The 18,248-nt window shown below is 44.8% G+C and overlaps 1 protein-coding gene across 8 annotated transcripts in view; it reads left to right on the forward strand.

Moving 5' to 3' along the window:
* The window catches only part of LOC125451282 (leucine rich adaptor protein 1-like), a 162,002-nt gene that overhangs the window by 39,067 nt on the left and 104,687 nt on the right, over positions 1-18,248 (forward strand). For 2 of the 8 annotated variants that reach the window (XM_059644576.1, XM_059644572.1), the window contains exon 3: positions 17,708-17,896. The exons of 5 other annotated variants lie outside the window; for them this stretch is intronic. The gene's annotated coding sequence lies outside the window, so the exon portion shown is untranslated. The remainder of the gene's footprint in view (positions 1-17,707; positions 17,897-18,248) is intronic. One more of the 8 variants, XM_059644570.1, reaches the window with a different exon arrangement.

Consider the following 18,248-nt stretch of genomic DNA (forward strand, 5'->3'; position numbering starts at 1 on the left):
AGCTTGGGCCTATGTGGGTATCCATGGCCACCCCCTTTGTCTGTAGGAAGTGGCAGGAGTTGAAGGAGTTGTTGTTAAGGGTGAGGACGAGTTCAGCTAAGCGGATAAGGGTATCAGTGGGAGGGGACTGCTTGGGCCTGCGGGAGAGGACGAAGTGGAGGGCCTTTAGGTCATCTGCAAGGTAACTGCAAGTGTATAGAGACTGGACATCTATGGTGAAGATGAGGTGTTGAGGACCAGGGAATTGGAAGTTTTGGAGGGAGTGGGTGGTGTCACGGACGTATGTGGTGAGTTCCTGGACCGGGCGGAGAAAATGGAGTCGAGATAAGTGGAGATAAGTTTGGTGGGGTAGGAGCAGGCAGAGATAATGGGTCAGCCATAGCCCACCTTCTACCTACCAGCCTCATCCCCATTTCTTGACCTGTCCATCTTCCCTCGACTGACCAACCCCTATCCCAACTCCCCACCTAAACTCACCTTTACTGGCTCCATCCTCACCTCCTTGACCTGTCCGTCTTCTCTCACATACCTGCTCCTTTATCCACCTTGCATTATCGCCTCCCTGTCTTTCTATTTATTTGAGTCCCCTTCCCCTCCCCCATTTCTGAAGAAGGGTCCAGACCCAAAACATCAGCTTTCCTCCTCCTCTGATGCTGCCTGACCTGCTGTGTTCATCCAGCTGTACACCATTTTTTGTAAGGTTCTGATCATACTGCATTTGAATATTGTGAACAGTTTTGGGCCTTGTATTTAAGGGAGGATATGTTGGCTTTGGTTTGGGTCCACCAGAGGGCCACAAGAACGATCCCAAGAATGTTGAGTTTGTCGTATAAGGAGCAGTTGCAGAATCTAGATCTGTGTTCAATGGAGTTTAGAGGATGAGATGGGATCTCATGAAACTTAGAATACTGAGAGTCCTGGATAGAGAGGATATGGACAAAATGTTTCCATTGTAAGATAACACCAGAAAGTACATGCTGAGAGTGAAGTGACAACCCTCTAGAACGGAGATGGGAAGGAATTTCTTCAGCCACAGAGGGGTGAATCTGTGGAATTGATGGTGCAGAAGGCTGTGAGGCCAAGTCATTGAGTGTCTTTGCAACAGTGATTGATAGATTCTCAATTAGTATGGGGATCAAAGATTATGGGGAGAGGGCAGGAGAATGAGACAAGAAGCACTTCAGCCTTGATCAATTGTTGCTCAGTGGGCAAAATGGCCTCATTCTGCTCAGATATCTTTATGGTCTTACAGTATTGTGTGTTGTATTTGGAGTTCCACATGTATTCAACAAGGTACTTCACAAAAGTTTGAGTCACAATAAAGAACCCATGGTGTTGCAGGTATTGATGTGGATAGAGAATTGGCTGTTGGTCAGGAAACAGCGAATGGGATAAGGGGTTATTTTTCAGGTTTGAAGCCTGTAAGTGTTGGGGTTCTACAGGGATCAGTGCTGGGATGGCAACTGTTTACATATATAGTAAAGACTTGGTGAAGGAAGCAAATAGGTTGTGGCCAAATTTGCAGATGACACAAAATTCAGTGAAAAGGCAAATTGTAAGAGGGACACAAACACTTTACAGAGAAATCTTGATAGGCTAAGTAAGTTGGCAAATGGAGTATAATGTGTGAAGTTGTCATTTTGAAAGGGAGGATCAAAGAACAGAATAAGTTAAGAGGGGGAAAAACTCCAGAAAGCCAAAACACAAAAGGACTTGGGAGTACTTGTACATGAAATGCAGAAATGTAGCACACAAGTGTCACAGCTAGCCAGGAAGGTTAATGAAATATGTCCCTTATCTCAAGAGGTTTGGTGCATATGAATACAGAAGTGCAACTGTACAAGGTGCTGGTGAGACCACGTGGAGTACCGTGAGCAGTTTTGGTCCTCTTATTTTGGGAAGGATAAAGGTTCATTGGAGACAGTTCAGAAAAGATTCACTAGGATGATAACAAAGTGTCGAGCTGGATGAACACAGCATCTTATGAGCACAAAAGCTCTCGTTTCGGGCCTAGACCCTTCATCAGAAAAGCACACAGAAGCTGACGTTTCGGGCCTAGACCCTTCTTCAGACCATGACCATACCTTCACTAGGATGATCTCTAGTAGGGAGGGATTGATCAATGGAAAAAAAAAATTAACCAGGTTGTAATTCTACTCTGGAGTTTAGTTTAGAAGAATGAGGGATGAGCTCATTGAAATATATAGGATTCTTAAGCAGCTTGACAAGGCCAATGTTGAGAAGACGTTTCTCCTCGTAGGAGAGTCTAGGACCAGAGGATATAGTCTCAAAATAAAGGAGCACCAATTTAAGTCTGAGTTGAGGAGGAATTTCTTCTCTGAGAGGGTGGTGAGTCTTTGGAACTGCGAGGGCAAAGTCCTCATGTCAAATTAAGTCTGAGATAGGTGGATTCTTGATCAGTAGGGGAATCAACAGTTACACAGAGAGGGCAGGGAAGAGGACATGAGGAATACAGATCCGCCTCAATCCCACTGAATGGTGGAACAGGCTCAAAAGGCTGAATGGCCTCCTTGTGTTCTTATTTCTTATGGTTTTATAGCTCTTATTCTACCTACGTACGGCTCATGCTAGACCATGCTAAAACTAGAAGCAGGATACTACTGTTGGCTTCATACAGGATATAAGGTTCTCTATATAGCACCTCCTCAAATTATCAAAAATTCACATATTAAAGAGAATCTACCAATTCTTCCATTGCAGCAGACCTCCCATTTCTCTCATTTCAAATGTGTAATCTGTCTTCAAGCATAGAAGTGAAAGGGAGAACCAGATAACGAAGTGTGGGGCTGGATGAACACAGCAGGCCAAACAGCATCTTAGGAGCACAAAAGCTGACGTTTCGGGCCTAGACCCTTCATCAGAAAAGGGGGATGGGGAGAGGATTCCACCCACACATCAATGAATACCAGTCACGTCTGGACATGGAGCAGTTTTTCCGCAGTCTCCACCTCCGCCTCCACGCTTACTTCTTTTTAACAGTGGGCCTAACCCTCCCTCCACTGACTCCTTCACCCGCCTCCAACACAAGTCCTCCTCCTGGACACCACCCCCAGGCCTCCTACCCTCCCTCGACCTCTTCATCTCTAACTGCCGTCAAGACATCAACTGCCTCAACCTCTCCACCCCTCTCACCCACTCCAAACTCTCCCCTGCAGAACGGGCAGCCCGCCGCTCCAATCCCAACCTCACCATCAAACCCACAGACAAGGGAGGTGCAGTTGTAGTATGGGGCACTGACCTTTACATTGCTGAGACCAGACACCAACTTTCCGACACCACCACCTAATGCCCCCTTGATCATGACCCCACCCCCCCGAGCACCAAACCATCCATGACCTCATCATGTCAGGTGACCTCCCACCCACAGCCTCCAACCTCATTGTTCCCCAACCCTGCACGGCCTGCTTCTATCTCCTTCCCAAAATCCACAAAGCTGCCTTCCCTGGTCAATCTATTCTCTCTGACTGCTCCTGCCCCACTGAACTCATCTGCAACTATCTGGACTCCATTTTCTCCCCCTTGGTCCAGGAATTCCCTACCTACGTCCGTGACACCACCCACACCCTCCACCTCCGCCAGAACTTCCAATTCCCTGGTCCCCAACATCTCATTTTCACCATGGACATCCAGTTCCTATACACCTGCATTCCCTATGCAGATGGCCTGCAGGCCTTCCACTTCTTCCTGTCCCGCAGACCCGACCAGTCCTCCTCCACTGACACCCTCATCCGCCTAGCCAAACACGTCCTCTCACACAACAACTTCTCTTTCGATTCCTCCCACAGACAAAAGGGGGTGGCCATGGGTACCTGCATGGGCCCAATCTATGCCTGCCAGTTTGTAGGTTATGTGGAACAGTCCCTCTTTCACACCTACACTGGCCTTAAACCCCACCTCTTCCTCCATTACATTGATGACTGTATGGGCGCCACCTCATGCTCCCAAGAAGAGCTCGAACAGTTCATCCATTTCACGAACACCTTCTACCCCAACCTTCAGTTCAACTGGACCATCTCCAGCACATCCCTCACCTTCCTGGACCTTTCTGTCTCCATCTCGGGCAACCACCTACAAACCGATGTCCATTTCAAGCCCACCGACTCCCACCCACCTTCCTATAAAAATTCCATCCCCTATTCCTAATTCCTTCGCCTCCAGTGCATCTGCTCCCAGGATGAGGCATTCCACTCCCGCGCATCCCAGATGTCCTCATTCTTCAAGGACTGCAACTTTCCCCCCGCAGTGGTCGAGAATGCCCCCAAACGTGTCTCCCACATTTCCCTCACCTCATCCCTCACAGCCCCTGCCCGCAATAACCACCAAAAGAGAATGCCTCTCGTCCTCACATACCACCCCACCAACCTCCGGATCCAACGCATCATCCTCCGACACTTCCACCAAATACAATCCGACCTCACCACTAAAGACATTTTTCCAACCCCACCGTTGTCTGCCTCCCGGAGAGACCACTTTCTCCACGACTCCCTTGTCCGCTCCACACTCCCCGCCAACCCCACCACACTCGGCACCTTCCCCTGCAACCACTGCTACACACATCCCACACCTCCTCTCTCACACCCATCCCAGGCCCCGAGATGACTTTCCACATCAAGCAGATGTTCACCTGCACATCTAACAATGTGGTATACTGCATTCGCTGTACCCAGTGTGGCTTCCTTTACATTGGGGAAACCAAGTGGAGGCTTGGGGACTGCTTTGCAGAACACCAACGCTCAGTTCTCAATAAACAATTGCACCTTACAGTCGCGAACCATTTTAACTCCCCCTCCCATTCCTTGGACGACATGTCCATCCTGGGCCTCCTGCAGTGCCGTAATGATGCCACCCGTAGGTTGCAGGAACAGCAAGTCATATTCCGCTTGGGAACCCTGCAGTCCAATGGTATCTATGTGGATTTCACAAGCTTCAAAATCTACCCCCCCCCACCACCACCACTGCATCCCAAAACCAGCCCAACTCCTCTCCAGCTCGTCCCTGCCTCCCTAACCTGTTCTTTTTCTCACCTATCCCCTCCTCCCACCTCAAGCCACTCCTCCATTTCCTACCTACTAACCTCATCCCGCCCCCTTGACATGTCCGTCCTCCCCGGACTGACCTATCCCCTCCCTACCTCCCCACCCATACTCTCCTCTCCACCTATCTTCTCCTCTATCCATCTTCGGTCCATTTCCCCTTCTCTCCCTATTTATTTCAGAAACCTCTCCCCATCGCCCTTTTCTGATGAAAGGTCGAGGCCCAAAACGACAGCTTTTGTGCTCCTAAGATGCTGCTTGGCCTGCTGTGTTCATTCCGCCCCACAATTTGTTATCTCGGATTCTCCAGCATCTGCAGCTCCCATTATCTCAGAACCTGTTCCCGCTTGCTTAAGAATCAAGAAGCATACAGATATAAAGCAATTGATAAAATAAACAAAAGGCTGATTTTTTCCCATTTGTTGGCAGAATGTTTCTTTGAGTGAAATTAATGAACATAGAACATAGGAAAGTACAGCACAGTACAGGGCCTTCGGCCCACAATGTTGTGCCATGGAATAATCCTCATTCCAAAATAAAATAACCTACCCTACATACCCCTCAATTTACTGCTGTCCATGCGCATGTCCAGCAGTTGCTTAAATGTCACTCATGACTTTGCTTCCACGACTACCACTGGTGAAGTATTCCATGCGCTCACAACTGTCTGGGTGAAGAACCTCCCTCTGACGTCTCCTCTATACCTTCCTCCTAACACCTTAAAACTATGATCCCCTCATGGCAGTCAATCCTGCCCTGGGGAAAAGTCTCTGGCTATCGACTCTATCCATGCCTCTCATTACCTTGTACACCTCGATCAGGTCACCCCTCTTCCTCCTTCTCTCCAGAGAGAAAAGTCTGAGCTCAGTCAACCTCTCCTCATAAGACAAGCCCGCCACTCCAGGCAGCATCCTGGCAAACCTCCTTTGCACCCTCTCTGAAGCCTCCACATCTTTCCTATAATAGGGTGACCAGAACTGGATACAATATTCCAAGTGTGGTCTCACCAGGGTTTTGTAGAGCTGCAGCAAAACCTTGCGGCTCTTAAACTCGGTCCCCCTGTTAATGAAAGCCAAAACACCATATGCTTTCTTAACAACCTTATCCACTTGGGTGGCAAATTTGAGGGAGCTAAGCACCTGAACACCGAGATCCCGCTGTTCCTCAACACTGCCGAGAATCCTGCCTTTAATCCTAGATTCACTATTTAAGTTCAACCTTCCAAAATGCATCACTTTGCATTTATCCTGGTTGAACTCCATCTGCCATTTCTCAGCCCAGCTCTGCATACTGTCAATGTCTCGCTGAAGCCTGCAATAGCCCTTGATACGAGCAATGGCATCTCCAACCTTTGTGTCATCAGCAAACATACTAACCCACCCGTCAACCTCCTCATCCAAGTCATTTATAAAAAGTACAAAGAGCAGAGGCCCAAGATCAGAGCCCTGCGGACACCACTCAGCACTGACCTCCAGGCAGAATACTTACCATCTACAACTACTCTCTGCCTCCTCTCAGCCAACCAATTCTGAATCCAGACAGACAAATCTCACTGTATCCCATACCTCCTGACTTTATGAATGGGCCTGCTGTGGGGAACCTTATCAAATGCCTTGCTGAAGTCCATGTACACCACATCCACTGCTCCACCCTTGTCAACCTGTCTTGTGACCTCCTCAAAGAACTCAATAAGATTTATGAAGCATGACCTGCCCTTCACAAAGCCATGCTGACTCCCTTTAATTGCGCAATGCTTTTCCAAATAGTCATAAATCCTATCGCTCAGACTTCTTTCCAAAATCTTGCTGACCACAGATGTCAGACTGACTGGTCTATAATTTCCAGGGATTTCCCTATTCTCTTTCTTGAAAAGAGGATCAATATTTGCCTCCTTCCAATCTTCCGGTACGACTCCCGTGGAGAGTGAGGAAGCAATGATCTTCGCCAGCAGCTTAGCAACCTCCTTTCTCACTTCACAGAGCAACCTAGGATAAATCTGGTCTGGCTCTGAGGACTTATCAATCCTAATGTTTGCTAAAATTTCCAGCACATCAATTTCCTCAATCTCGATCTGTTCAAGCCTGCGTCCGTGCTCCTCAAAGTTCTCATTCACACTATCCTTGATCAGCCCTCCCTTCTCCTTGATCATTCTCATATTCCTCGCATATAAGTAAAATGCCTTCAGGTTCTCCCTAATCCTTCCTGCCAAGCCTTTTTCGTGCCCCCTCCTGGCCCTCCTCAGTCCACATTTGAGCTCCTTCCGAGCAAGCCTGTAATCCTCTAAAGCTGTGCTAGACCCTTGCTTCCTCCACCTGCCTTTTCTTTTTGACGAGAAGCACCTCTATTCCCGTCATCCAAGGCTCCTTAATCTTATCTCTTCTTCACGGTCTCAGAGGAACAAATTTATGCGTCACTCGCAACAACTGCTCCTTAAACAAACAGTCTCCACATGTCTGTTGTGCCCTTTCTGTGGAACAATTGCTCCCAATCTGTACTTCCCAACTCCTGCCTGATAGCATCATAGTTTCCTTTTCCTCAATTAAATATCTTCCCCTGGTAACTGCTCCTTTCCCTCTCCATGGCTATGGTAAAATGTGAGGCTGTTGTGGTCACTGTCGCCAAAGTGTTCTCCCACCGCGAGATCTGACACCTGTCCTGGCTCATTGCCGAGCACCAAATCCAAAATGGCCTCTCCCCTCATCAGCCTATCCACATACTGAGTAAGAAAACCCTCCTGAACACACCTGACAAAAATGGCTCCATCCAAACCATCTGCACTAAGGATGTTCCAATCAATATTGGGATAGTTGAAGTCACCCATAACAACAACCCAGCTACGTTTGCACTTTTCAACAATCTGCCGGCCTAGAAGTTCTTCGATCTCCCTACTGCTATTTGGGGGTCTTTAGAAAACCCCCAATGAGTTGACTGCTCCCTTGCTGTTCCTAACGTCCACCCATACTGACTCAGTCGGCAATCTCAGCCCATAGCACCTCAGTAGATGAGTCCTCATCAAAAGTTCTTTCAGCCACTGGTATACTGTCCCTGACTAACAAAGCCACACCTCCCCCTCTTTTACCACCTTCCCTGACCCTAATGAAAGAGCTAAATCCTGGAACCTGCAACATTCATCCCTGACCCTGCTCTATCAATGTCTCCGAAATGACCACAACATCGAAGTCCCAGGTACCTATCCGAGCTGCAAGCTCACCTACCTTATTCCGGATACTCCTGGTGTTAAAGTAGACACACTTCAACCAAGCTTGCTGTCTCCCAGCACACTCCTGTGACAGTGAGGTCCTGTCCATGTCCTCCCTTCGCTCATCCTCCTGTGTACTAAGACTACACTTCAGTTTCCCATCCCTCTTCTGAGCTCGTTTAAATCCACCTGAATAGCACTAGCAAATTTCCCACCCAGGATATTAGTGCCCCTCTGGTTCAAGTGGAGACGGTCCTGTTTGTAGAGGTCCCACCTTCCCCAGAATGAGGCCCAGTTGTCCCTGACACCAACCTTACATGATATCTTTTTTCACATAGCCCCTGTCACTCTTAAACTTATTAATTCTCTTTTGCTCATGGCCTTTCTCATGGAAATAAATGATAAGAGAGGCTTACCACTGCCACATCATACTGGCAGTTAGGACACACTGGTGCCATATTTAAATGTTAAGTCTTCTCTACTTAAGGTACTGCAAGTTAGGAATTGCTTCTTACACTACGGTTTTCCAGCATTATCCCTGAGGAAATGGCTCAAAAAGGCCCAAATTAGCTCTCTGCCTAGCTGGCTGGAATGTTGGCAGATGGAGTGGTGGGCTGAGACTACAGCCTGAGTTGGTGGAGTATCCCAGGTGCAACACAATGCAAAGTTATCTTTAGAACAGGGCTAATATTCTTCTGTACTCAGTAAAGGTAAGTGCGACCATTTACTCCCTGCTACTTCACATTCACGTGTCTATCACTCACTCAAATTCTGTCACTGCACACACCATGGACTAAAACACTCGTTATTACATATATTATGTCCACTCAACAGCTCTTACCTCCTTATCCCCCCCAGTTGCTTAATCTTCCTGCCCTCTGTGTTTCCTACTCACTCACTGGAGATAGCTTATGGAATTCAGGATTATCAGATCAGCCATGATCTCACCGACTGACAGAGCAAATTCAATAGGCTGAATGGCCTGCATCTCCTCCAATGTTTTATGGTCTTACTGCTTATCACCTGTCCGTGGCTAATTCAGGGTTTCATGGTGGTGCAGTGGTTGGCACTGTTGCCTCACATAGCCAGGACCCAGTTTCAATTCCAGCCTCAGAGGACTGTTTGTGTGGAGTTCACACGTTCTCCCTGTATCTGAATGGGTTTCCTCCCACATTTCAAAGATGTGCAGGTTAGGTGGAATGGTCATGATAAATTGCCATAGTGTCCAGGGATGTGTAGGTTCGGTAGATTAGCCATGGGAAATGCGGGGTTGAGTCTGGGTGTGATGGTTCTCAGAGGATCAGTGTGGACTTGTTGGGCTGAATAGTCTGTCCCTACACTGAAGGGATTCTATCATTCTCTAACTGTGATGGCAATCCTTGACTGACCATAGTTCCCCATTGTCCAACTAAAAGCTGTTCCCCTTAGACTTTCAGACATTGCCCGTTTGCTTGAAATGAACACTGTGCGGTGGGAGGTGGGGCGGGGGAGGTGGGGTTTGCTGCAGAAACAGCTAGAGGTGAGACATTGATATTGCATGGTGCAGTACAGTAGTAATATATTCAAATCCTTGACTGCTCGGTATTCTGAATTGTGGCAAACTGCTTGCTTCTTCTGTGCTCAAAAGCAACGAAAACCACAAATTCAGTGCGTAACTAATGAATTCTAAAAAGGTAGGCTAGAGAATGTGATGCCAGATGCATGTGTGTGTGTGCGCGTGTCTTCACTGCCAAAGTGGCCTGCAGAAGTGTACAAGTCATTAGTGAGCTGGAGCTCCAAAATGAAGTTGTGAAGGGCTGAAGTGGTGCTTGAGTTGGTCTAAGAGCAGCCACAATAATGTGGGGAAATACTGATGCCTATTCACATGAATTAAGGTGGATGAGGATGGTGCTGTCAGATCATTTGAGAATTTTGTGATGAAGACGGAGCTTTCAGTGCGCCCAGAAGAGCCAGAGATGTGCTGCTGCTGCCAGATTGCCACTCTGACTTCATGTCAGGAATTGGCACAATCTAGTTCCTCAGGGAAAGATAGGAGGATTGAAAGTTGCATAGATTCAAGGCAAATTTAATGAATAATGAGATGCAAATACATGGAAATAAGCTAGTTGCTTCTCATTGGTGTATTTAGGACTCGCTGTTCAAACCCTTGGGAAAATATTGGTGAACCACCCTCAACATTGAGAGTTAGATTTTTCCAATTTTTACTGTATTTTTCCAACTTTCCGACCATTCTCCATACTGCTGAAGGCAGTGGAAAATGCATCCAAAAGCTTTTACACACGGTGAATCATTAGGATCTGGAATAACACTGCTGGAGAGGATGTTCGAGGCATTTTGGATTGAAACGTTCAGAAACAATGTAAACTGCTATCTAAAACGAATGTTCAGGATTATACAGGGAAAGCAGGAGAGTAACTTCAGACAGCTAATGCAGACACGATGGGCTGAATGTACTACTTCTGCTCTGTAACAATTTTATGTGAGGCTTTACCGGCAGCATGCAATATCAGGCTCTCAGCAGTCACATGCAGCCAGTGAAGAATGCTAATAGTTCTGCTTACATGCAACAATCATTTTGGAGCAGTTTCAGCAGCTTAACATACTGCCTGCAACATAATGTACAGTCATGGCTCACTCACATACCATGACCCTCAAACCTGTTTTTGGGGAGATTTAACCAATTAAAACTCCAGATTGAGGAATTTTATATGATGATTTGGCATCCAGACCTGAGACAGTTCATATCCAATATCAAGTTCAAATCCAATATAGACAGAATGTGGATCTGTCATTTTAGTCCGAATCAGCCTGCAACTTTAACATCAATTATGCTTCCATGTGCAGAAAATTGTACTTTTCCTTGTTCTTACATGAGGTTGAATAAAGATAGAGAGGTAATCATGGCAAGATCTGTCATACGTAGAATTTGTGCTCAAGGCCAGGAAGCTGCTGACTAACATTTAACCTCCATCCCATACATCAATCTGGGAACTATGATCTGTTATAGGAAATATCATTATCATTGAACTAACCAAACTTTCTGCTGCAAGTGTTAATAAAATGGATCTTATGTCATTCAGAGTGATCGGCAGACTCATTTTTTATCTCCAGAATAGCTCAATACCAGCACTAAAACAACGTACTGCAGATACTGGAAATATGAAATTAATGAAAGGAAAAATAGAGTTAATGGGCTGAATCTTGAAGTTTTTTGGTTAAATATCAGTTTAATCACATTTCATGGAGGGATTCTCTCCATGAGGCCTATCAAGATTTTTCACTGCATTTAATCAAACTTGCTACCTGCCCCATCTCTATGGCACCTGTCTCAGGCATTTTAGCTCCATTCTGCAGGTTTCAAAAATAATATGAGTCTGATTTCTTTGGCTGATACTGCAGGTACAAAAAGACAAAGTAAAGCAATGCAAGGCAGGAATGTTGTGAGCATCCAGAATGAGTGAGCACTATGAGAGCTAATGAAGAGCCTGGAGGTGCAGCCCAGTCCACTTCATGAGTTGAACTTGTGTCCCTGAGCGCTAAATGTCCCTGAACACTCAGTGTCCTTGCTGCAGCATTACAATGATTATCACTGCTGTGCCCAAAAGAGCAGCATTACAGGTCCTGTCAGTGGATTTGTGAAGTGTCGTGAAGGTCATTGAGGCCAATGCCCATGGACCTGTGTACCAGTGGACAGTTCCCATGGAGTGTGCTCTTAAAACAAAGAAAAGATCAAAGAAAATTACAGCACAGGAACAGGCCCTTCAGCCCTCCAAGCCTGCGCCGATCGAGATCCTCTGTCTAACCTGTTATCTATTTTCTAAGGGTCTATGTCCATTTGGTCCCTGCCCATCCATGTACCTGTCCAAATATATCTTAAAAGATGCTGATGTGTCTGCGTCTACCACCTCCGCTGGCAACGCGTTCCAGGCACCCACCACCCTCTGTGTAAAGAACTTTCCATGCATATCTCCCTTCAACTTTCCTCCTCTCACTTTGAACTCATGACCCCTAGCAATTGAGTCCCCCACTCTGGGAAAAAGCTTCGTGCCATCCACCCTGTCTATACCCCTCATGATTTTGTAGACCTCAATCAGCTTCCCCCCTCAATCTCCGTCTTTCTAATGAAAATAATCCTAATCTACTCAACTTCTCTTCATAGCTAGCACCCTCCATACCAGTCAACATCCTGGTGAACCTCCTCTACACCCTCTCCAAAGCATCCACATCCTTTTGGTAATGTGGCAACCAGAACCATACACAGTACTCCAAATGTGGCCGAACCAAGGTCCTAAACAACTGCAACATGACCTGCCAACTCTTGTACTTAATACCTCGTCCGATGAAGGAAAGCAGGTCATATGCCTTTTTGACCACCCTATTGACCTGCGTTGTCACCTTCAGGGAACATTGGACCTGAACACCCAGATCTCTCTAGTTCATCAATTTTCCCTAGGACGTTTCCATTTATTGTATAGTTCGCCCTTGAATTTGATCTTCCAAAATGCATCACCTCGCATTTGCCCAGATTGAACTCCATCTACCATTTATCTGCCCATTTATAGCGTGGCATAATGGCTTAGTGGTTAGCACTGCTGCGTCACAATGCCAGGGGACCCAGGTTCAAACCCATCCTCGACGACTGTGGAGTTTGCTTGTTCTCCCTGTGTCTGTGTCAGTTTGTTCCGGTTTCCTCCCACAGTCCAAAGATGTGCAGGTTAGGTGAATTTGCCATACGAAATTGACCATAGTGTCCAGGGGTGTGCAAACTTAGGTGGATTAGATGTGGGAAAATGAAGGATTACTGGGAAAGGGTGGAGGCATGGGTCTGGGTGGGATACTTTTTGGAAGGTCGGTGTGAACTTGTTGAGCCGAATGGCCTGTTTCCATATTGTAGGGATTCTATGTTGGTACCTGCTGTCCACCACAAAAGTTCTTTGGAGCAAATGGTGAGCTGAAATCACTAGGTACCTGCTCTGACGTTCACTTCAAGTGTTTTTAGCATCTAGTTTTCTCGCAGTGAGTAGTATGATAGAAATCTGCACGTTGATAAGATGAGATCTGTAGTTAATAAGTTATTAACAAGAAATTACACCCTTCATATCAGCTAATCTTATTATTACATCCTACAATTGAATTTATTGTCACATATACACAACTTACAAAAGAACAGGAATATAGTGAAAAGTGTACAGTGTCGCCAACAGAGCGCCATCTTAGGTGCAATGTATCTAGATACAAATCTTTGGTACAGAAAAAAGAAAATAAAGGAAAAGGGACACTACATTGCAGATATACAGAGCATAAATTAGGAAATTAAGAAATAAAATTAAAATGATAGACGCTACAATCTTTCTATTAGGGCTTCCATGGGACCCAAACAGATGCCACTGGTTCCCAACCAGAAGCCATCTACACTCTGGCCCTTCTGGCCATCATCCCCACTCTCCTGTGGGCTGCTGGTCATCCCTAGTCCACCTCAGGCCACTGGCCCTGACTCCGCTCTGAGCCCCTAAGCCACTCTCCTCGCTCCAGGCCACTGGATGTTTCCATTCCACTCTGAGCCCACTGGCCGCTGTCCCGGCTTTGCTTCAGATTGCTGGCCACCCCTGCTTTGCGCTGCGCATTTGGCAGAAGGGGAGAAGACAGAAGAGAAAAAAAAGACACCAAACAGAGAAAAAAAAATGGGAAATCTTAAGAAATTAGAAAGGAATACATGAAATATTCCAACTTCAGAACCAAACTTTGAGAATGAAGTTTTTGTATTTGTTTTATCTTTATATATTTAACTATGCAAAATGTCCCCAGTTCAGGGTGGTTCATCAATCAGGCAAGCCTTTATGTGACTGATGCCTTACCTGAAACTCATGGAGTCAATGACCATGAAAGTTCGAGGAAGAATTTTGTCAGAGAGCAAGGCATCTATTTGCCATTAATGTTTGCCATATATTGATTTTTTTTCCCTGAAAGAGAACCTATTGGTCTGCATGAGGTAAGTGCAATTAAACATCTCAGTAAACACTATGGGATTTTCTTGGGTAATGTGAAATTTAAACCATATCACTTGTTAATTCTTGCCTTGTGATATTGACAAGATTACACTGTTCAGTAATACAGTAAAGATTACACTTAAGATAAAGTTTTCATCACTCCATTCTTTTATTGATAATGATTTAAGTAGAGGATAAGTATAAACTAAAACATGTTATAAGCTTCTTGTAGTGCTGGATTGTAGGGCAAATTATGAGATCGAAGAACCAATTAGGGAGCTGTATTATTTTGCAAGCTTGAAAAGGAGGCACGCTTCAGCAACTTTTGGTAGTCTTTGGCAGCCTATATGTGTGAAAAATACTATTAAGAGAAATCTAATTTGCTAATTTGTTTAATAAAGACCCAGTATGAGATTATACATTTCTACTCCAGTAATGCTAGGTCTAACAGCAGGGTGGCTCATTGGTTAGCACTGCGCCCTTATAACATGAGGGACCTGGGTTTGATTCCACCCTTGGGTGACTGTGTAGGGTTTGTATAGATGCAGTGGTTTGTGTTGAGGTTCATCCTGAGCAGCTCTGTGATGTGGGACTCTGTGTTGTATGGTCTGTTCCCTGCGACATACACTGAGGCAAACATCAACTATGCCTGGAGGACCATCAACTTGGTGAAAAATGTTCTTTGATGTGCCTGAAAGTTGTTGGTCTTTTGGAACAAGGAGTTGACCCTGAATGAGTTTTGCAGACTAGCACATTCCAAGATCCAGGACTACATGCTGAGGGATTCATTAAAGTTTGCGACAGCAACCACCAATGCACTGTGGGGAAAGACCACAATTTGAGATCATCCTACTAAAGGTAAATGAGGATCTGTTCAGTTATTGGACCCTCCTGGTGCCTCATATATATGTAAAGATTAGCATTGTATGTGCAAGAGAGGTCGATGGTTTCTTAGATAGAGTCAAAGTTCAATGTTTTGTTTATTTAGTTGATATGAAACTGTACAGATCCAAACTGCTTTTGTGTTGCTTTTGATGTTTGTCTCAGTGCACGGCGCTGAGAACTACAGATCCAAACTGCTTTTGTGACAATGTATTATTACAAAGAAATTTGTTTTTAAATATATATTTTTGGAATTAACAAAAAGAGTTTGTACATTCCTGCCATGTCTGCATGGGTTTCCTCTGGGTGCTCCGGTCTTCTTCCACTGTCCAAAGATATACACATCAGGTGGATTAGCCATAGGAAATTATTACAGGGATAGAGCAGGGGGCATGCTCTTCAGAGGATTGGTGTGGACTTAATGGGCCAAATGGCCTGCTTTCATATCATGGGGATTCTATGAAATAGTGACCACCATGGCATGATGATAGTTTAATTGCTTTAGAATTTCATAATGTCAGTGTAGTGAGAGGTCTAAAGCGAATGCTTTTTTTTCCCCAAACTGTTTTTGGTCCTAGAATTGCAAACATTGCAATAAAGTGAAGCTGAAATACATTGAAAAATGTCCATGCTTCACCCCTTTTTCTCATTGTGTGACTACTCAGGAAAAAGCTTTTGCATTTACAAGCCACCTTTCATTGTGTTGGAATCAGTGTTTAGTTCCCCCTGTTCATCATCTCATTTCTTCTACTCTAACCTTGTTTGCAAAGCAGCCACTTCTAAAAGTCCTGAACTCATCCTAAAGCAGAATTTCTTCTCTACAATAAAAGTGTGGAAATCTCAAATGCTTGCTTGGAAAAACAGGCTAACAGTTGTGTTACACATGCTCTAGACAGAAAAGCCGATCCCAGGTTTTGAATCAGACATACATACCATTCCATTACATAGTCTGTTTTACTGGGACCCATTATGCTACCCTTGATTTCCAATGTCTAACTACCTAACGTAAATATCCCTGGGCATTATGGACAACCTAGCATGGCCAATCCACCTACCCTGCACATCTTTGGACTATGGGAGGAAAGCAAAGCGCCCAGAGAAAACCCACGCAGACACAGGCAGAATGTGCAAACTCCACACAGACAGTTGCCCGAGGCTGGAATTGAACATACGTCCCTGATGCTGTGATGCAGCAGTGCTAACCACTGAGCCACTGAGCCACCCCATTGAACAGAAATTCTTTTCCAGAGAACAGCACACTATGTGGGAATTGTCCATGAAATTAAAACTTTCATCTTACATCTGAAAGCTTCCAAAGGAGACCCCCAAAGTGTGCCAGTTCAGAGAGTTTTGTTACCCATACAGGAAATGTTAGAAAATTACAAACCTACTCTAACTCCTCCTTGATTGTTAAACTGAAGCAAACACTTACTGAAGCCAACTGTCCTGACATCATTCATGCATCTTGCCAGATCAGCCACCCAACCCCAAATCTGACCTTGACAGGACTCAACACAATTTTCTCCCAATCTGATCCTACCCCCTCCAATTTAACCTGACTCAACCCTGACCCGAAGTCCGTTGCCACAGTGACCACAGACCAACACAACTCCCAAGTTTACCCAACCTAAAAATGTAGTAAGTAGTATGGAGGATACTAGCAGGCTTCAGGGAAATTAAGTTAGCCTTATTAAATGGACAAAAACATGGCGGATGAAGTTCAATTCAGATACACAAAATGGCACCCTTTGGAAGAACAGTAATAAAGGGCAATATAACTTGATATAAAAGAGAAAAAGGTATAGTCAATTTCTACGTCACCAGTTAAGCATTGGAATATCATGTACAATTGTGCACACCATTCTTTGGAACAAAAATTGCAAAGCCTTGGAGAGGGTGCAAGCAGAATTTATCAAAGTAACATCATGGTTGATGGATGATGGATGACAATTACCTGGAGCAATTAGAGAAACTATATTTCTAGTCCCTCCAGCCAAGAAGGTTAGAGGGTTGCACAATGACAGCACGTCATCATCAACAAAATGCACTGCAACAACTCACCAAGGCTCCTCCAACAACAGCTTCCAAATTTTCTCAACCACCTAGAAGGACACAACAGTAGATACATGGAAATATACCATCCCCCAAAAGTTCCCCTTTATGCTCTTACCCCTGACTTAGAAATATATTCCAATTCATTCTTTGTCACTTCCAAAATCCTGGAATTCCCTCCCTGATGACATTGTGGATTAACCTTCAGGACATAGACTACAGAGATTCAAAGAAGGCAGCTCACCACAACCTTCTTAAGGACCTCTAGAAACGGGCAATGAATGCTGGCCAAACAGCAGCACTCATGTCCCATGAAGAATAAAAAAACTTGTAATTCAATAATCAAGATAAGAATGATTTCAGATGTTATCATGTGGCTGCGAGAGTGTCCGCATTTTATTTTCAACCACTGTACATTCATGAAAAGAAATCTGGTAACAATTTGACAAATGACACCGCCATAATTGTCTGCCATGTTTCAGAGTTGAGTGATCATGTTTTATTTTAAAATTGTTCTATGTTTTAATTGCGAGGCCCATTCCACTCTGTGTTGAATCTTTGATTTGGGATGTTAAACTGGAAAGGAGTTAAAGGAGGGTATGTTTCCTTGAATCCAAAGAAAAGAATCAAACAATGCACTTGGGAATATTGCAGCAAATGAATGCTGTCTCTCCACATCTAAGTAGGAAACTTTGAAACTTGGTGACTTCACTTGACATAAGGTAAGCTTACACATCTTGCTGCGTACAAGTTTACTCTTGTTCCACAGAGGGTGTGACAAACGTAAAGCACTTTTGTCTGCAATAGATTATTTACTGAATTCCTTCCTGCTAACCACTGAACACTTCAAATTCAGCAGGAATAAATGATTCTCCAAGCCAAAGAAAACACGTTAAAATGTGTCAAATGAAAATCAATTTAACATTGGATTTAAAAATTACACATTTCAGACCTCCAAGTTCTAAGCTGTTGAAGTAGGACCCTGATAAGTCCTTGAATAGATTTTTATTTCCTGCAGTCACAGCTCTTTAGTTTAAAGGGGTCCCAAAGTTTTCTTTGACAAAGAAATATCCT

This window comes from Stegostoma tigrinum, chromosome 3, assembly GCF_030684315.1.
Source record: "Stegostoma tigrinum isolate sSteTig4 chromosome 3, sSteTig4.hap1, whole genome shotgun sequence".
Lineage (NCBI taxonomy): Eukaryota > Metazoa > Chordata > Chondrichthyes > Orectolobiformes > Stegostomatidae > Stegostoma > Stegostoma tigrinum.